Here is a 17,375-nt window from a genome sequence, read left to right as displayed (position 1 = left end):
AGGAGTGAAAAACAGAAAATATCCCAAACTTTTGTTGCTAAATTCAGCAGCTTTGACTGAATACATGAAAGAAGCAGATCTATTGAGCAAGGTAGTTGGTACTTTTATTGTTACTTTTCAAAGAGGAACAGAACTTTAAAGAAGGGACAAAAAACTGGGAAGCATGGTGGTCTCACGGATAATTCGGAAACAAGCTAAGAGATCTGGTTTCTAGTGCCAGCCCAGTGATGCGGATACTAAATACTTCACATAAGGACTGTGAGGATTACATGTGTATGTATCACAAAATCAATCAAACCTTTTGAAAATGGAAAGGCTCTAAGTAATAATTGGGGATATCTTTCTAAAAGATGAAGTTATGAGCCCAATGCAGAGATTACAAGGTGAGCTCCTCTAGCCTGTGTTTTGCAGGTCGGACTACATGATCACAGTGTCTCTTTCTGACCTTCAAATCTATGAATCTGTGACTCAACTATTTCTGTAAAACATGCAGTCCCACTACCAAAGGTCCTGCACATCCATAACTCCCACTGACTTCAGCTGCAGTACTTCTGAAGATCAGGCCAGATTCATCTCAAATTGGGTACCCAGAACTTTAGAAACACACAACTAGTGGCCACTTGTGAATACTGTGGTTTAAGTGACTTGCCCAGCATCACATGGGAATCCTTTAGCACACATAGAACTCACTTCCCCTGGACAACATTCAGTTGTCTTAATCCCAGACTATTCTTGCTCTTCCTGCAGTCCCCCTGACTCATTTGCTATATACCTTCCTACTTCAGGAGTTTTACAGATAGCAACTTAATTCAGCAGACCATCGTTCACTCCCTGAGCTCTGCCCACATGCATCTCTTTACAGGATCTGAGAACAAAGCACCTAGCCCAAGAGTTGATACACAAAGTAGCACCAGTACAGCTTTTGAACACTCAAACATAAAAATAATGTTTTACTGAAAAACTACATGGTTTATATGTAATATATAATAGGCTAATAAAGTATAAGGATTGTATTGACATTCATTTGGGATCATCTGCATAAATCACTTGTGGCTTCATTACTTGCAACAGAACAATTCTAGGTCTTGTCTACATTGAGAGGGGGAGTTAAACTAAATTAAGTCATGTGAACCTGGTTTGAAAATGCTTGTGTACACAAGATGAAAATCATTATGTGCACTAAGTCTGAATTTATCATGAACTCTGAAGTCCTCTTTCAAAGTGAGCTAATTGCTGCAGATCAAGTTAGTTCGGTCTATTCGTGTATACGCAATGCTGCTGCTCACTACTTGGGCTGTCCTCCAATGGCTGTCCCACACTACTTTGTGGACAACTGTTACTGACCTATGTGTTTACATTCCTGCCCTCGCTCTACTGTAAAGCTGACTGATACCTCCTCCCCAGTCTAGAAGCAGGTACGAGCCCAGATTTTGCCCTTGGATTCAAGTATATCAGAACTGCTGCAATATCACCCCAGACACCCTACAACATGCCTCAAGCAGCTGCTTGGAGCTGTACTGAGACCCTGGATCTCATCGCCATCTGCAGAGAAGCATCAGTGCAGGAAGCTCTTGTGGCTAGCCACCTGAATGGACTTGCAGATGTGAGGGGTCATGACCAGGAGATCAAATAGCACTGGATAAAGAGTAAACTGCTCAAGAGGACCTACATTTAAAACCATGGATGACAGGAAAAAAATCCAGCAGGGGACAAGTAACTTATGTATTTTGAAGACCTGAACAGGATTTTGCATGACCGCATTACAACTCAACTCCCAGGAAAACTGTGGAGCCTGCTGCATGCCCCCTCTATCCCAAAGAGGGCCAGCAAGCTCATCGGAAGAGGAGCCCAAGCAAGCCAGTGAGAACTTCACAGAAGTCAGGATCTCTTCAGAACTCAGGCAGGACCATGATACCAGCCCTGCAGCAACAAAGCCTGATTCCTGCTGTACAATAACCGAGCCCAACTCCCAGGAAGCAACCCAGGCTGGGTCTGAGAAGCCAGATCCTATGGAGGGAACCTCAGCATGTAAATATCTATTTTTAAAAAATAATGTATTGTTATTATGTCACAGCATCATGTCAGCTTCTGTTCCAGGTGCCCCATGGCTGCAGTCGTTTTAGATGGAGTGAGCTAGGAGTCTTTCCTAGTCCAAGGTCCTCACCTGCCCTCCCTCAGCCCACACTGTCTGTATCTTTCCCTCTCCCTCCCAAAATGTTGCAGCCAGACCATCAGCCTCTGGCTCATGTTAAAGCCCCAACTATCAACCATTTTAAGTCCTTGCCACAGAGAGCACATACCTATTTTTTATCTGCCCACTAATGTGTCCGTTCACCAGTTCAAAATGGCAGCCGCAACCTCTACCCCACCGCCTTCTGTGGCGGATTCCAATAATGAATACATTTATTTAGGCTAAATGCAAAAGTTTGAGACAATGATTACAGGAAAATAAATTTGGTTAGTGTTCTCAGTTGACATGAGACAGATGTGGATACTGTAAGCCCACAAAGTTACAAAGAATACAGTTCCCTGTTAAGGTATAGATGACCCGTAACATGCATTTTTTACAGGCAAAGAGCTTTACCATAGGGATACCAAAGCTTCTCATGGCTTTTCACAAGCTTAAATAGAGAAAGACTGGGAACAGTGAGCTTCACACAATTCTTGCAGAATTCCATCTCTTTTTCTCTGCAATTTCACTGTGTGAGAAGGGCAGATAAAGCAGAATCTAAAATTGAGAAATTGCTCAGTTTTTATCCAGACATTTAGGGTTAGCTGCACAGTTTGTTCCCCTGTTATAGCTTGCAACTCCCTTCCACAACTGCAGCACTTCTGGGGTGGACAATCTTAGTGAATAGGTTTACAGTGTCTCAATGATTTTCCATTTTGTCTTTTTGAATAAGGCCTCTCTTCCTCTCAGTCACCCGCCTCACCGTAATGTTATCTAGAGTCAGGGCAGCCTAAAGGAGATGTAGAGGGATTACTATACAGCTTGCCCCCAGATAGCACCTCCAAGGCACAACAAAACTTTCCTTATACTCACAAATACTGGACAAAATACAACATACTTGTATAATTTTTGGCACCTTTTTCCCCCTGCTCCTTCCAAACCATTCCACAAACAGTGCCACCTTCCTTTCAAATGGCCAAATGCACACTCCATTACCATTTTGCAATTACTGAGGAGGTAGTTAAACAGTCCCTTCCCTCCATCCAAACACCCTATGAATGGCTTAATTAACCTGGGTGCTGGGTCCTCCCAGAAAAACTGGAGCAATCTCCACACCATTGATGTCCATTGTGTTCCTGGGGACAAAGAGTCCTTTCTAAACTGAGGTACACAGAGCTCAGTTCTGAAAGACCCCAGCACTGCGGACCCTTCCAGGCCATCCAGTGTTTCTGTCCATAAGTAAGCCCTGGATTTCACCCAGCCCTGGAAGCACCATGGAGAAAATACCCCTTTCGTTTATGAATTCTGAGCCCCAACATGGGAGGAGCAGGGAGGGAGGGGAGTACCAAGTAATTGGTACATGCGTCCCATCACTACACCCAATATAGTCTGGGAACCCCATGCATGCAAAGCAACTCAGTCATTTCCTCAGCACTACCAAACTTTATAACTCTGTGCAACAATACCTCTTCCATGGCATCACACACCTGCATGACAATGGCCCTCAGTCTACTTTCCCATGTCAAATTGCTTGTCTACAGACTAGTAGTATTCAGGGGTGATTAGCGTTCAGATGGCAATGATAACCACTTCTCAACAGGCAAGGAGCATCACATGTTGGTATGCTACCACTGCGGCTCCAAACTAGTTCAGCACATCTCAGAAAAAGACTGCTCTCCCCATCCTGAAATTCTCTCACCACTGCTGGTCATCCAAGTACTGCAGAACAATCCTTTCCCGCCATACCACACTGGTTTCCTAAGCCCAGAAATGACATTTCACAGTATGAGGTTGCTCCAGTAACCACTCAGGGCAGATTGGAAGAGGCCCTGGAGGTTTTTCGCCTTCCTCTGTAGCATGGGGCACGGGTCACTTGCTGGAGGATTCTCTGCTCCTTGAAGTCTTTAAACCACGATTTGAGGACTTCAATAGCTCAGACATAGGCGAGAGGCTTATCGCAGGAGTGGGTGGGTGAGATTCTGTGGCCTATGTTGTGCAGGAGATCAGACTAGATTATCATAATGGTCCCTTCTGACCTTAGTATCTATGAATCTATTATCAGCTGCTCAATGTCCTCCGCTTCTTCTTCTTCCTGCTTTCTCCGACTCTGAACCTCTTCAAGCTGCTGTCACATCACCTGGCCCATGATGCAGCAGGAGGAGTCCAAAGCAGAATTCATTCAGCTTTGAGCAATGAAATACAGCTCAAGCAGCCTCTGGGTATTCACGGTTACCAGCATAGCGGAAACAGCTTTGCTGGGTCCTATGCTGGCTGACAGCATTCAAAAATGGTGCTGGCCCACCCAGAAAGGAAGGCTCGGGGCAGAGACCATGGAAACATGGGGTTTTTTTTAATTTTTATATGCCTGTTTCCCACTGTGCATCCCATAATGCACAGAGAAAAATACCAGGGTGAACACTGTTCATCAGCAAAGCAAAGGATCATGGGATACATTCAGATAATACCACATACTTAGTACACAGCAAGGTGGCACCACATGTACACAACGTGTTTTAAAAGCGGGTACAGACATCCTCTGTGCATGCTATTAGTGCATCTTGCGTACTGTGGGCTACCTGACATCAAAAAGCTGCAGGTTAAGCCTGCCATGTATAGAAGCCCACAGAACTGTATTCCACACCACTGTGGCTTGTATTGTATAGATATAGATATGTTTTTACTTTACAGCTGACCAAAAATGTTCAAAGTTTTAAAATGTGCTGGTTCTGAATTTGTTGAACTTCTGTGGAATTGCAGAAATTTTGCACAACGCTTTTGCAGAAACTTGAGTGAAAGGTCACAGAATATTTCCAAGCTGTATAGTGACACGACAAGTTGTATGGTATTGGTTCTTGCTTCCTGATTGTCTAAGCTTATTCCACATGGCCAAAAGAGTCAACAGAAACCATTCTATTTCTCACAGCAATAGGATGCAAATCTTCTTCCTTCTGAAACATTACATTTGTACTTTGTTTTAAAAAGTCCAAGTATCGTTTTGATTGACTCACATTTTATATATTTTTTCATCACGTTATATAGGCACCATCTGTGTGCAATCCTTCCTGAGCCCTTATGATCCGCCTTACTTGTAATTTCCAAATCAAAATAAATATGCTATCAAATAGTCTGAAAGTAACAGTTTCCTGGAATACATACAACAGGACTGCAGCACAAAGTTTTTCATAATTTCCCAGTACAGGTCAAACAAAAAACGATTTTGGACAGAAAACGAAGTTGCTCTCATTAGCTTTTTCTAATAAAGTTATTCAAAGAAAGGTTTGCAGCACACACACACACAATGTGTAAAGAGTTGAGTTCCAAACACTCTTCATATTCCCAGTGTCTGCTGAGACTCAAAATTATCACTGAAGGTCCAAGGTCCCAAAGAAGTTGCTGCTCTAGCTCCTAGCACCTCTTGTCTATCCTTGATATATGCTGGCAACTCAGGACTTTGGAAAAGATCCATTAACGGTACCATCATAACGAAGATCTTTGTGAACATGACGGGGATGTGGCCAGGATAAAAATGAGGTTTGTTTAAAACATGTGGCCCACAGTTGCCATGAAGAACGTCTTAAGTAGCTGCTACAGTTGCTGCTGAACACTCTGAGTACAGATAAAGTTTAGTCTTCTCTCAGAATTTTGTTAGACGTTTCTATGCAAAATTGGCTTATGAAATTTACTGGGTAGAACTGCTGTGGGCATGAGCTTCTTCCCAGTATTAAAAAAAACGTCTCTAGCAAAGGACATTAAATTGTAAGCATATTCTGTGTGATATTCCAAACATGTAAATTAGATAATAAAAACTTAGGACTATTCTATAATGAAGTACTTCTAATCAAACATGAATGATTCTCCCTCTGTTTGCCATTTGTCAGCTATTTCATATTGGATGAAACGAGTAACAAAAGAGTAGCTTAGGTCGAAAGGTATTAAGCTTAAGCAAAATGAAAGGATATTTAATTACAGAGAGTGTTCCAAGAAAGAACATAGGAGCCTTTGGTTTAAGGCTGACCTCAAATTACTATCCCAGAGGCAAGCAGGGGCCCAGCACCAGCCACAAGCTTCTTTCAGGAGTTGGCTGTGGCACGAGTCTACTCAAGTAGTGTACTACAGCGTACTCAAACAGAAAATTATCCAGTTCCCAACAGCATTTAGCGTGGAGCTGACAAATTTCTGGGGCTGCTGGGAGGTAGGTTGCAGAAAACTTCACTCTACCACCTCACTACTCTTCCTGGGCCAAACCTCCTACCAACTTCTGCTGTCACATCCTCCTCCCTTCCCAACAGGACAGAAAGCAACAGGGGAAGACAGGGGCTGGGGTTGGGCAGGGAACCCATAGTTGCTCCATGATGAAGAGTCAGCTGGTTTGTCACAACAGGTAGGGAGAATGAGGGTAGATATTCGCTCAGGGACCTTCCAAAGTCTGTAGAGCAAGCAATACAGGAAAAGGAGGGGGAAAGGAGGAAACTGTAAGGGGAGGTGGAAGTGGCTCTTGTTTCCACTCAGATCTCAGCACCTCTGATTTGATGAAGGTACCATATCTCATCTCCAAAGCCCTTCACAGTAAAAGTCAAAATAACACTTGATGGTTCAAACTGAAAAAATTCCTACATTTAATCAGGTTATCCAATGAAAAGCTATGTTGCCATTCTTGTTTGGGTTGGACCTTGCACCTTCCAGCACAAGAGTAGGGGAAGGGGAGGAGAGTATTCAAGTCCTGCATCGAGGCCACAGCTCAAAACAAAGTAACTCTTCAGAGCAATACATGGGAACTGCTGCAGTGTGTTAGAGGTGATTTCAGGTAAGCCATTAAACTAGGGATCCCTTTCCGAGTAATATCAAAAACATAAAGCAGTGGTACTCAAGCTTCAAAACTTGCAGAATATAACTGACGGAACATCCCACCTTGTGCAAAATGAGCACAAAAATCAAGATGTTGAGAACAGAATTAATCAAGGAACCAAAGGATATGACTAGAAGAAATTCTTAAATTGCCTATAACATCAATGCTATGAACCTGGGTAACAACCAAGAGAAAGCAGAATTGCTCATTAAATGAGCATAAATTAGATTTAATTGCTATTACCAAAACCTGCTAGGATAATTCACACAAACAGAATGTTAAAATCAATGGTTATGACCTCCTTAAGAAGGATCCAGTTGGCAAAAGGGAAGAGGGAGTGGTACTCTATATCAAAAATGGAATTACCTGTTTCCAAGTCACTGATAATTCAGAAGAAAATGAACTTGAATACTTATGGATCAATGGCCTAACAGATAAAGCACAAGATGAGTTGGTGTCTGCTACAGACCACCAAATCACACTAGGGAACATGATGACTTCCTCCTTTTGCTCCTATCTATAATTGGTAGGGAAAATAACTGACTATGGGGGGACTTAAATTTGAGTGACATATGCTAAAGGTTTCATGTTACCAGTACTAAAATATTCTTGGAATTTCTAAACATTATAGATGACAATTGCCTAACTCAAAAAGTGTGGCAGCCAACACAGGGGAATTCTTCATTCCTTGTGGTAACAGATAATGAGGAACTAATCACAGAAGGTAGCTTAGGTACAACTGATTCTCACTTGATTTATAATGCTCAAGCAAAATAAAATCTAGACCAGTAAAGAAAACAAAAGAGAGAGAGCACACACTTTAACAGGGCCAATTTCACAAAGGGAAAACAATTATAAGCCAAATCAGATGGGAAGAAGTAGTTAATCAGAAAAATGTAACTGGCAATTGGAAATCGTTTAAGAATGCATTACTAGATGCCCCAGAAGCCACAATCCACAGTTAAGGAAGAAGGCTGCGCTCGTTAAAAATCGACATGGTTTAGAGGGGAAGGCAAGGCAGCTAGAAAAAAATTTATATATATTAACAAATGAAAGAAAGGGGAAGTTGATAGTAATGAATATAAATCAGAATTTAAGAATTACAGAAAACTTATAAAAGAAGCCAACGGACACAAGGATAAATCTATGGCCAACCACGTTAAGGATAATAAGGAATATTTTTAAAATATATAAGGAACAAAAAAATTCTGGACAATGGTATTAGTTCTTTAGTAGACAGAAATGGTAGAATTATCAGCATGACTGCATTAAAGGCAGAAGTATTCAATAAATATTTCTGTTCTGGCTAAGGGGAAAAAAATCAAATGATATAGTCTCATACTGATAACTCTTTCCATTCCACTAGTATCTCTGGAGGATGTTAAACAGAAGCTACTAAAGTTAGATAAAGTTAGAGGGTGGTGAAACACTGGAATGCTTTACCTAGGGTGGTGGTAGAATCTCCTTCCTTAGAAGTTTTTAAGGTCAGGCTTGACAAAGCCCTGGCTGGGATGATTTAATTGGGGATTGGTCCTGCTTTGAGCAGGGGGTTGGACTAGATGAGCTCCTGAGGTCCCTTCCAACCCTGATATTCTATGATTCTGTAAGGTGTTTGACTTGATATCCCCCAACAGTTTGATTAAAAAATTACAAAGATATCGAATTAACATGGCACATACTAAATAGATTAAAATCTAGCTACACAATAGATCTCAAAAATGTAATTGTGAACAGGGATCATCATCAAGCAGGTGTGTTTCCAGTGGGGTCCCAAAAGGATAGACTCTTGGGCCTACGCTATATAAACATTTGTATCACTGACCTGGAATGAAAAAAAAAAATCACTGAAAGTTTGCATGTGACACAAATATTGGGGGAGTGGTAAATAATGAAGCAAATCCATCATTCGTTGTGAACACTCTGGATCAGTTTGTATATCAGGTGTAAGTGAACAATATGCATTTGAATATGGCTAACTGTAAATGTACGCATACAGGAACAAAAAATGTAGGCCACACTTACAAGATGCAGAGGATCAGCCGTGTTAGTCCGATGAAGTGAACTGTAGCTCACGAAAGCTTGTGCTCAAATAAATTTGTTAGCCTCTAAGGTGCCACAAGTACTCCTGTTCTTTTTACTTATAGGATGGGAGACTACCCTGGGAAGTAGTGACTTCGAAAAAGTTTTGAGGGTCACAGTGAGTAATCTGCTGAACATGAGCTCCCAGTGTGACACTGTGGCCAAAAGAGCTCATGCAATCTTGGAATCCGTAAACAAGGAAATCTCGAGGAGGAGCTGAGTGGTTATTTTACCTCTCTATTTGACATTTGTGCAACTACCACTGGAATACTGTGTCCCGTTCTGGTGTCCACAATTCAAGAAGGATGTTGATAAAGCAGACAATTCAGAGAAGAGCCACGAGAATTAGTACAGGATTAGAAAACATGCCTTATATAGTAAAAAGAAAAGGAGTACTTGTGGCACCTTAGAGACTAACCAATTTATTTGAGCGTAAGCTTTTGTGAGCTACAGCTCACATCCGATGAAGTGAGCTGTAGCTCACGAAAGCTTAAGCTCAAATAAATTGGTTAGTCTCTAAGGTGCCACAAGTACTCCTTTTCTTTTTGCGAATACAGACTAACACGGCTGCTACTCTGAAACATGCCTTATATAGTGAGGCTCAGAGCTCAATCTACTTGGTTAACAAAGAGAAGGCTGATTACAGTCTATTAAGTTCTACATGGGGAACAAATATTTAATAATGGGCTCTTCAGTCTAGCAGAGAAAGGTATAACAGGATCCAATGGCTGGAAGCTGATGGACAAATTCAGATTGGAAATAAAGGTATAAATTTTTGTCAGTGAGAGCAATTAGCCATTTGAACTATTTACAAAGTGTCACGGTGGATTCTCCATCACTGATTATGCTTAAAATCAATTCTGTATATTCTTCTAACAAATCTACTCTAGAAATCATTTTGGGGAAGTTCTATGGTCTGTGTTATAAAGGAGTTCAGACCAGATGATCACAGTAGTCTCTTCTGGCCTCGGAATCTATGAAAGACTGCATCAAGAAGTCATGTCATATTGCAACTGGAAGAATAACATCAGTTTAATACCTAGGTACTGGGAGTGAAGAGGGGTTCATGCCTCCATCCTTCCCCCCTTCCCGCCCTCCTCCCCCCAACTATTATAAGAGGATATTTTTCCTCCCTTCCCAACCCTTCTATCTACCCTCTTGCTGGTCTGGGGGCTTTTCTTCTCTCCCTTGCTTTGTTTCTCTATTTCTCAGTTCTGCGAAGAGGGGAAAGGAGTAATGAGAGGTAGGTTCAGTGTCAGATGGGGTGGCTGACACATTGTTCTGATTTTGCGTTCAAACGCCTTACCCTGAAAAGCTGTGTAGATGATCAACTCTGATGTCCTGTTTAATATGTACTCTCTCAGTAAAACAGTTTCCTACGCCCAAGGCTGAATGCTGTTGCTGAGCATGTAACAGTTGCATTTGCTTATGTGGTCACTGAACTACACAGATCCAATTAATTATGAATCCCTGAAGTATGAAGTACCATCACAAAAATCTATTCTGGATCAAGCCAAATCTTTTTGTGGAAAAATATGCTGTGAATAAAATAATTTTTTCCAACTTGAGGCTAACTCTGTGGACTATCAAAACCAGCAGATACTTTCTTGTCATGTGTTGTGAACATTTTTTGCTAAGGAGTTTTGGTAAGTGTTACCAGCATAAAATCCCATGTTGAATACAACTACTGAACTTTCCTGCTGTATTCATTCTTTAGAAATTATCAAAGCAATTCCTTAACTGTATGGTAGAACTGACAGTCAGAACCTAGCAAAATTTAAAGTTTGATCATGGTCTGAATCAGGGGTTCTAAATCATCTCAAGTGAAAAGCAGAATACTGATGGAACATATGTTAATTATATGTATCCAAACAGTACTGTCCTGGCATGAAAGAAATCAGAGCCCGGTTCCTTTGACTTCCATTTTCTCCAGCAGGGATGTAGATCCAGGCAAAATAAAGACGTTATAATTATATATATAGAAAGTAACTGATAGGTCACACCTGAAACCTGAAGAATTTCTTACTGAAAAATTCTTAAGTTCAGGACCAATTCCCCATGAAATATTAATCAGTTATTTTTCACTCATGGCCAATTAACATCATTTTTAGAAAACCCAGAAGAAATGAGAACCAATTACTGATTAAAGATGTAAATGATTCTTTAAATTTGTCTTCATATCTTTAATTTTTCTTCTTCCCCTACAAAATCTGAAAGCTCGGTATAAATACTGTCTTGCATTCAAAGGCCCTCTTCTAACATTGTTTTGCAGATATATAAATGCAAATTCACGTTTTAGATTTTTGGGATAGAGAGGAAGTTGTGCAAGTCACACTTCTGTGCCCATTCAAGACTGTGGTGAAACCAAAGTATCTGCAGTGGATCAACATAGGGAATTTTAATAACCTGAAGGGAGGGGTAAATAAGGGGTAAATAAGGCCAGGGAGGGGTAAATAAGCAACTGGAGCCTTGTTGTAATGGGAGGAGAAAGAGAGAGAAGTTGCTAAGGATGTATATTATTCATCCTATGTGAATTGTACTAAGGCATAAAAATAATACTTAACATTTAAATGCTGCTTGACATTTTCAAAGACGTGAGCAATTATTAATTAATTAACCCTACAACCCCTGTGAAATAGGTAAGTGTCATTTCCATTCTTGTATATGAGGAAATGGACACAGAAAGGTTACATGACACATCCAAGAACAAACAGCAAGCAAGTGGGGCAAAAAAATATTAGAATTTAGGAGCTCCCAGTTCTCAGCTCTGTCCTTATTCCACAAGACTAGGCTGCCTGAAGACTAGATACTATGAAAATCAAAACGGGGTCTGATGAGATTTGAATCCAGAAAGTGTACTAGGAAATATATAGGACAATTTCTGGATTCAAATCTCATCAGACACTTGAGTGTAGGAAGGAGTTATCTTAAGGCTGACATAATTAAATAATTAATTTGTTTTAAGATGGAAAGTGTAATGAAACTTTGGCAGTCCAACCCTGCCATTTTTTCCATCTTATGCAATATCATCTAAAAATGCCACCCCTATGTGATTTAATAAACATACCAAACCTAGGGACACAAACAACCAAACAGCAGTAGAGGCATAGGCCGATTATACAGTTATCACTAGATAACAATATAGTCACTAATGTTAACAAGTACACTTGTTTAATTGGGTTACCACATGGATGCCAACAAATGTGCCGTTTTACAGTAACTTGGTAGTTAGCCTTTGTTACCACTATAGGTTCAGTCTCCATGAAGGATATGCCATGTACTATACAAAGTATAATAAAACACTAAGCTTGGTCAGCTTGAGGAATCTTCTGGAGTGTTAATAATCCTGCGTGCTATCCATTTTAATCGTCTCCTTTCTTGAACAAGACTAAGTAGCTCTGAGTATCCAAGAATTCTAAGTGACCTCTCTGAAACCTGAACCAGGTTCAGAAAAACACAGTGAACTGAGCAAACCTCTGCATTTTCTTTAAAAGCTTTTGGAGTAGAGGAACTAGAGGCAGTGATCTGATAGCTGGAAAGTTTCAATGCACTGAAAAGACACCCCATTCCTTTTGGATATCTAAAGCAACAAAAAGACGATAAACTTCTGTCCATGCTTGACAAACTGCTCTATTACAGAGTCCATCCCCTTGTGATGGCCAATTTCTAAACAGCTGTAGCTTTTTAAAAAAGAATCTGTGAAAGTGACTGGTTAATTAGGTCCAAGAACAGGCTGAAGCAAGGAGCTGAAATTTCATGCATCCTATTGCTATACCATAGAGGTTCTCAAACTGGGGGTTGGGACCCCTCAGGGGGTCGTTAGGTTATGTGTGGGGTCGAGAGCTGACAGCCTCCACCCCAAACCCCGCTTTGCCTCCAGCATTTATAATAGTGTTAATATATTAAAAAGTGTTTTTAATTTATAAGAGGGGTTGCACTCAAGAGGCTTGGTATGTGAAAGGGGTCACCAGTACAAAAGTTTGAGAATCATTGCTACAGAACTTTTCTTTTGCTGAACTTCTTTTAAAGGCATTATGCTGCAGTCTCAGAGTCCAGGAAAACTTCCACAGTAATATGCTGACAAATTTTGATTGTGTAGGCTACTAAGACAGTAGTAGAATCTATTTTTTTCTTTGCTTACTACCAATCCCTAGCATTTTGTGAGGACTACTCTGTATCTTGGGCAGCAACAGGCTCTGTTTAGCCTACTGAGACAATGCTGAAACCTCCCATCTCTGGTCTGCTACAGTCCCTACAACCACCAAGATTCTCCATCAAACCATTGAGGAGTGGTGCTTAAAGTTGCTATTGCTGACAATCTTGATATGCCTTTTGCACTACAACATCCATATTACAGAGTAAAAGCATCTGTTAGCTATGCTTAAACGCTGTTCTAAATACCTGCTTTATAAGCCGCATATTGTCTCCCTCATTAACCAACTCTTTTACAGTGGTTGGTATGACATGTCAAAGTAATTGCTTTGTTCCTTGAACGCCATCTATGAAAAACACAGCCAAAATGTTAAGGAATGCGTTAATACTTTCCTGGAACAGACAAACTCAGTCAATGTACTGGAATATGCTACAAGGACACACCCAAGTCACCCTTAAACCCTACAGATCTGTCATGACTTGCATAGTAGATCAGCTGTGGGAAAACTAGTGCCAATTTGCACAGTTTTGCTACTCAAAGTAAAAACTTTTGAGTTTAAAAAGAACATGTTCCCATGGTGCATTCTAGCATTTTCCTGGCAAATTATATACACCACATTGTTTTCATACTTCCAGTAGTAGAGAAATTGCTTAAGATTACTTTCAATTGTAGCAAAATGAGCAACAATAAAGTTTACACTGACAAGAAAACTACTTCACATAAGTGTTTCCAGCTTAAACGGCATGAAACGTGATTTTTTTAAAAAATCATACTCATTCTAGTGCTAAAATGAAAGTACACTTAATGTAGACCAGTGATTCTCAACTTTTGTACTGGGGACCCCTTTCACACAGCAAGCCTCTGAGTGTGGCCCCCCTTATAAATTAAAAACACTTTTATATATTTAACACCATTATAAATGCTGGAGGCAAAGTGGGGTTTGGGTTGGAGGCTGATAGCTCACGACCCCCACGTAATAACCTTGTGACCCCCTGAGGGGTCCCGACCCCCAGTCTGAGAACCCCTGATGTAAATATTATTGTATTTGATCAAACATGCAATGAGGGCATTCTACGAAACATTGTATTTGATTTAAATCCTGAAGAGGCTTACCTATATATTTTACATAATGCATCAATTCTGATTAAAATGTTGGAGATTCTAGTTTTACAATGAAAACCTCAAAGCAGCTTTTATTCAAGTGGCATAGACAGACATCATTAGTACTAGCTCACACATTTTAATATATAGCTAAACTCCTGTGTGCAGAACCTCACATCCTCACCATTGATCCAAGTTCATTGAATAAGCAGACTGACATCTAGTGAACATTGAGAACTAAAACACAGACACATGTAAAGCTATTTCTCAAGCTATGCGCGTTTGGTTCATGCTGCTTGAAAACCTAATCGGTTTCGTCAGAAGACTTGAGAACTGCCTATTAACTTTTCTGAATTCAGCAAATAAAAATACATGAATATATATATGAAAAAAATTCCCTATCACAAGTATAGCATTTTTTGCCTCCCCTAAAGTTGCTACTCACTTAAAAGTCTTTTAGGTCCGCTGAATACTATTGCAGCATTAATGTGCTCCATTAGTTTGAAGACTAAAAGAATTTCCATCTAAACTTATTTATATATCTTTTTTAAAAATCAGCAAGATCAATTACAAATAATGCCATTTCGAAGAGAAAATGTTTCCTTTCTTCACAATCATTACATATTAAGTCTTCCATTAACCAGGAAGAAAAAGTTATATTTTAAGAAATAATTATCCCACAAATTAGATTTGAACATATACATATGAAAGTATTTTAGTTTTGCTATGCCAGTGACTGAACTACAGAAAAATGTTTACCTAATCCACCTCTAAAACTCAAAGAAAATGTTCGTTTTATATATTTAAATGATGTACTTGAAGGACACTTTCATGCAACTTTGAAAATAGTTGTTAAAAATAATCTCTTCTCCATTATTTATAACGCCCTCTTAGATACTGGAAAATCACCTGTGCCTGACAGATTTTAGCCTCTTCCGAAACGTTTTCTTCTCTGTTCCTAATGAAGCAGAAGTCACCATTGCTTCATTTATACTTCTTTCTTGTAATGCAACATCATGAATCACATCAGCAAGGATATGAGCAACTTTGGAAATTATGTTTATTTAATAAACTGCTACTTCACAGCTGACACAGAGTTTACATACTGTGTTATCTTGGTCCTGCAAAATGGTAGCTTTAAAAAAACCCCATATTGTAACAAGAAATTGTAATTGTGATCACTTACAACATAAGGTAGATGGAATTATGTTCCTAAACTGTTCTTCAAAGCCACTAACAGATCAGGTTCCAGCTACATTAGAGACCGCAGGCAACATTTTCAAAAGTGCCTACACCACTTAGGCACCTAAATTCCACTGAAATTCAATGGGAATCAATGAGAGAAGTTCCAAAATCACTTAGGCCCTTTGAACTATTTCACCCTGCATCTCCATCTATTGCATTCAGGATAGTTATAGCCCTGTCAGTCCTTGGATATTAGAGAGACAAGGTGGGTGAGGATAATCTTTTATTGGACCAAGTTCTGTTGGTGAGGGAGACAAGCTTTCAAGCCACACAGAGCTCTTCTTCACTTCTGGGAAAGGTACACTCCCAGCATCATAGCAAAATGCAAGGTGGAACAGACTGTTCACAATAAGTAGTTACCACATATTTTAACAGGTTTCAGAGTAACAGCCGTGTTAGTCTGTATTTGCAAAAAGAAAAGGAGTACTTGTGGCACCTTAGAGACTAACCAATTTATTTGAGCATAAGCATCTGATGAAGTGAGCTGTAGCTCACAAAAGCTTATGCTCAAATAGATCGGTTAGTCTCTAAGGTGCCACAAGTACTCCTTTTCTCTTTTCACATGTTTTAAGGTACCACTAACCCCCTCTTTTTGTTTGATGACTACAGAGACGTTAACATGACACTCTACCTTGAACAGTCCCTTACAATATGTACTAAATATTTATACTAAGCAATCTTGTCCACCTTGTATTTTGCTGTGATGCTGGGAGCATACTTTTCCCAGTCCTGATGATGAGCTCTGTGTGGCTTGAAAGCTTGGCCTCTCTCACCAACAAAACTTGGTCCCATAAAAAATTATCCTCACCCATCTTGTCTCTCGAAGTCACTTGCAGTCCTTTATGACACTGCAGATCACAAAGGCCGGACTGAAGCATTCAAGACACAGGGACAAAGCATTCCCAGCTGAGGGGATCTGGCTGTGGAATGAACCTTCAGAGGAGAATACAGAAATCCAGAGTCCAACCGTCTTTGGGAATGACAACACATTGCCGTTCAATAAAGCTTTTCTACCATTACCAGAATGACCCTGATAGCATCTAACAATATGTCTTCCCTGCTCAAAGTTATTTTAAGCAAAGCTTTTTATAACCCAAAATGGAAGAACCAAAGATGACTCCATTAAGTGCACTAGGGAATTTACTATCACCAATGTAATTGGCGTGAAAGGCACACCGAAGCTATGGTGATGGGTGACAGTACACAAACCTAAAGGTAAACAAATAGATACAGCTAGATAGTGCCCAATGACCTCTACATCCAAAACCACGTAATGATTTCACTTACATTTGCTTGTCCATAAAAACATGCTAACCTATTTCTTATGCCCTCCTTGCTGAAACATGTCAACCTAGCCCTCTGGTCTTTTGATTCCAGGGAAGTATGGAACAAAGCTCTCTCCTGTCTTTCATATAGTGCCACATGTTTTACAAGGAGGGGTTAGTTTTTCTGCAAAACCTCTTCCTTGATATTACAAAACCCAAGAGCATCCTTGGGTGCTTAAGAGCAGGCCAGATTTTAGGAAAACATGAACTTGTAACTTCAGACAATGGTCAGGATTCATGTATCACAGGTGACTAGGGGTCATCAGTGACATAAAACCTCCAGTCTGCCTCAAACAGAGAGGACCTGAACATTACTGGTAATTGCAGGCAGGCGTAATACTATGGAATATTTTAAAAACTCTTGTGATTTTGGTGCCTGGTGAAAAATGGATTAAGGGCCTGTGAAAGCTCTCTACAGAGAGACTTCACCATTCCTCCAATGAAGAAAGGACCTGA

At 40.2% G+C, this 17,375-nt stretch overlaps 1 protein-coding gene across 11 annotated transcripts in view; it reads right to left on the bottom strand.

Annotated features, from left to right (window-relative positions):
* Window positions 1-17,375, bottom strand: part of HDAC4 (histone deacetylase 4) — a 469,205-nt gene that overhangs the window by 281,590 nt on the left and 170,240 nt on the right. The window lies entirely within an intron of this gene.

The sequence above is a fragment of the Lepidochelys kempii genome, chromosome 11 (assembly GCF_965140265.1).
Source record: "Lepidochelys kempii isolate rLepKem1 chromosome 11, rLepKem1.hap2, whole genome shotgun sequence".
Lineage (NCBI taxonomy): Eukaryota > Metazoa > Chordata > Testudines > Cheloniidae > Lepidochelys > Lepidochelys kempii.
This window is presented reverse-complemented; position numbering and strand designations above follow the sequence as displayed.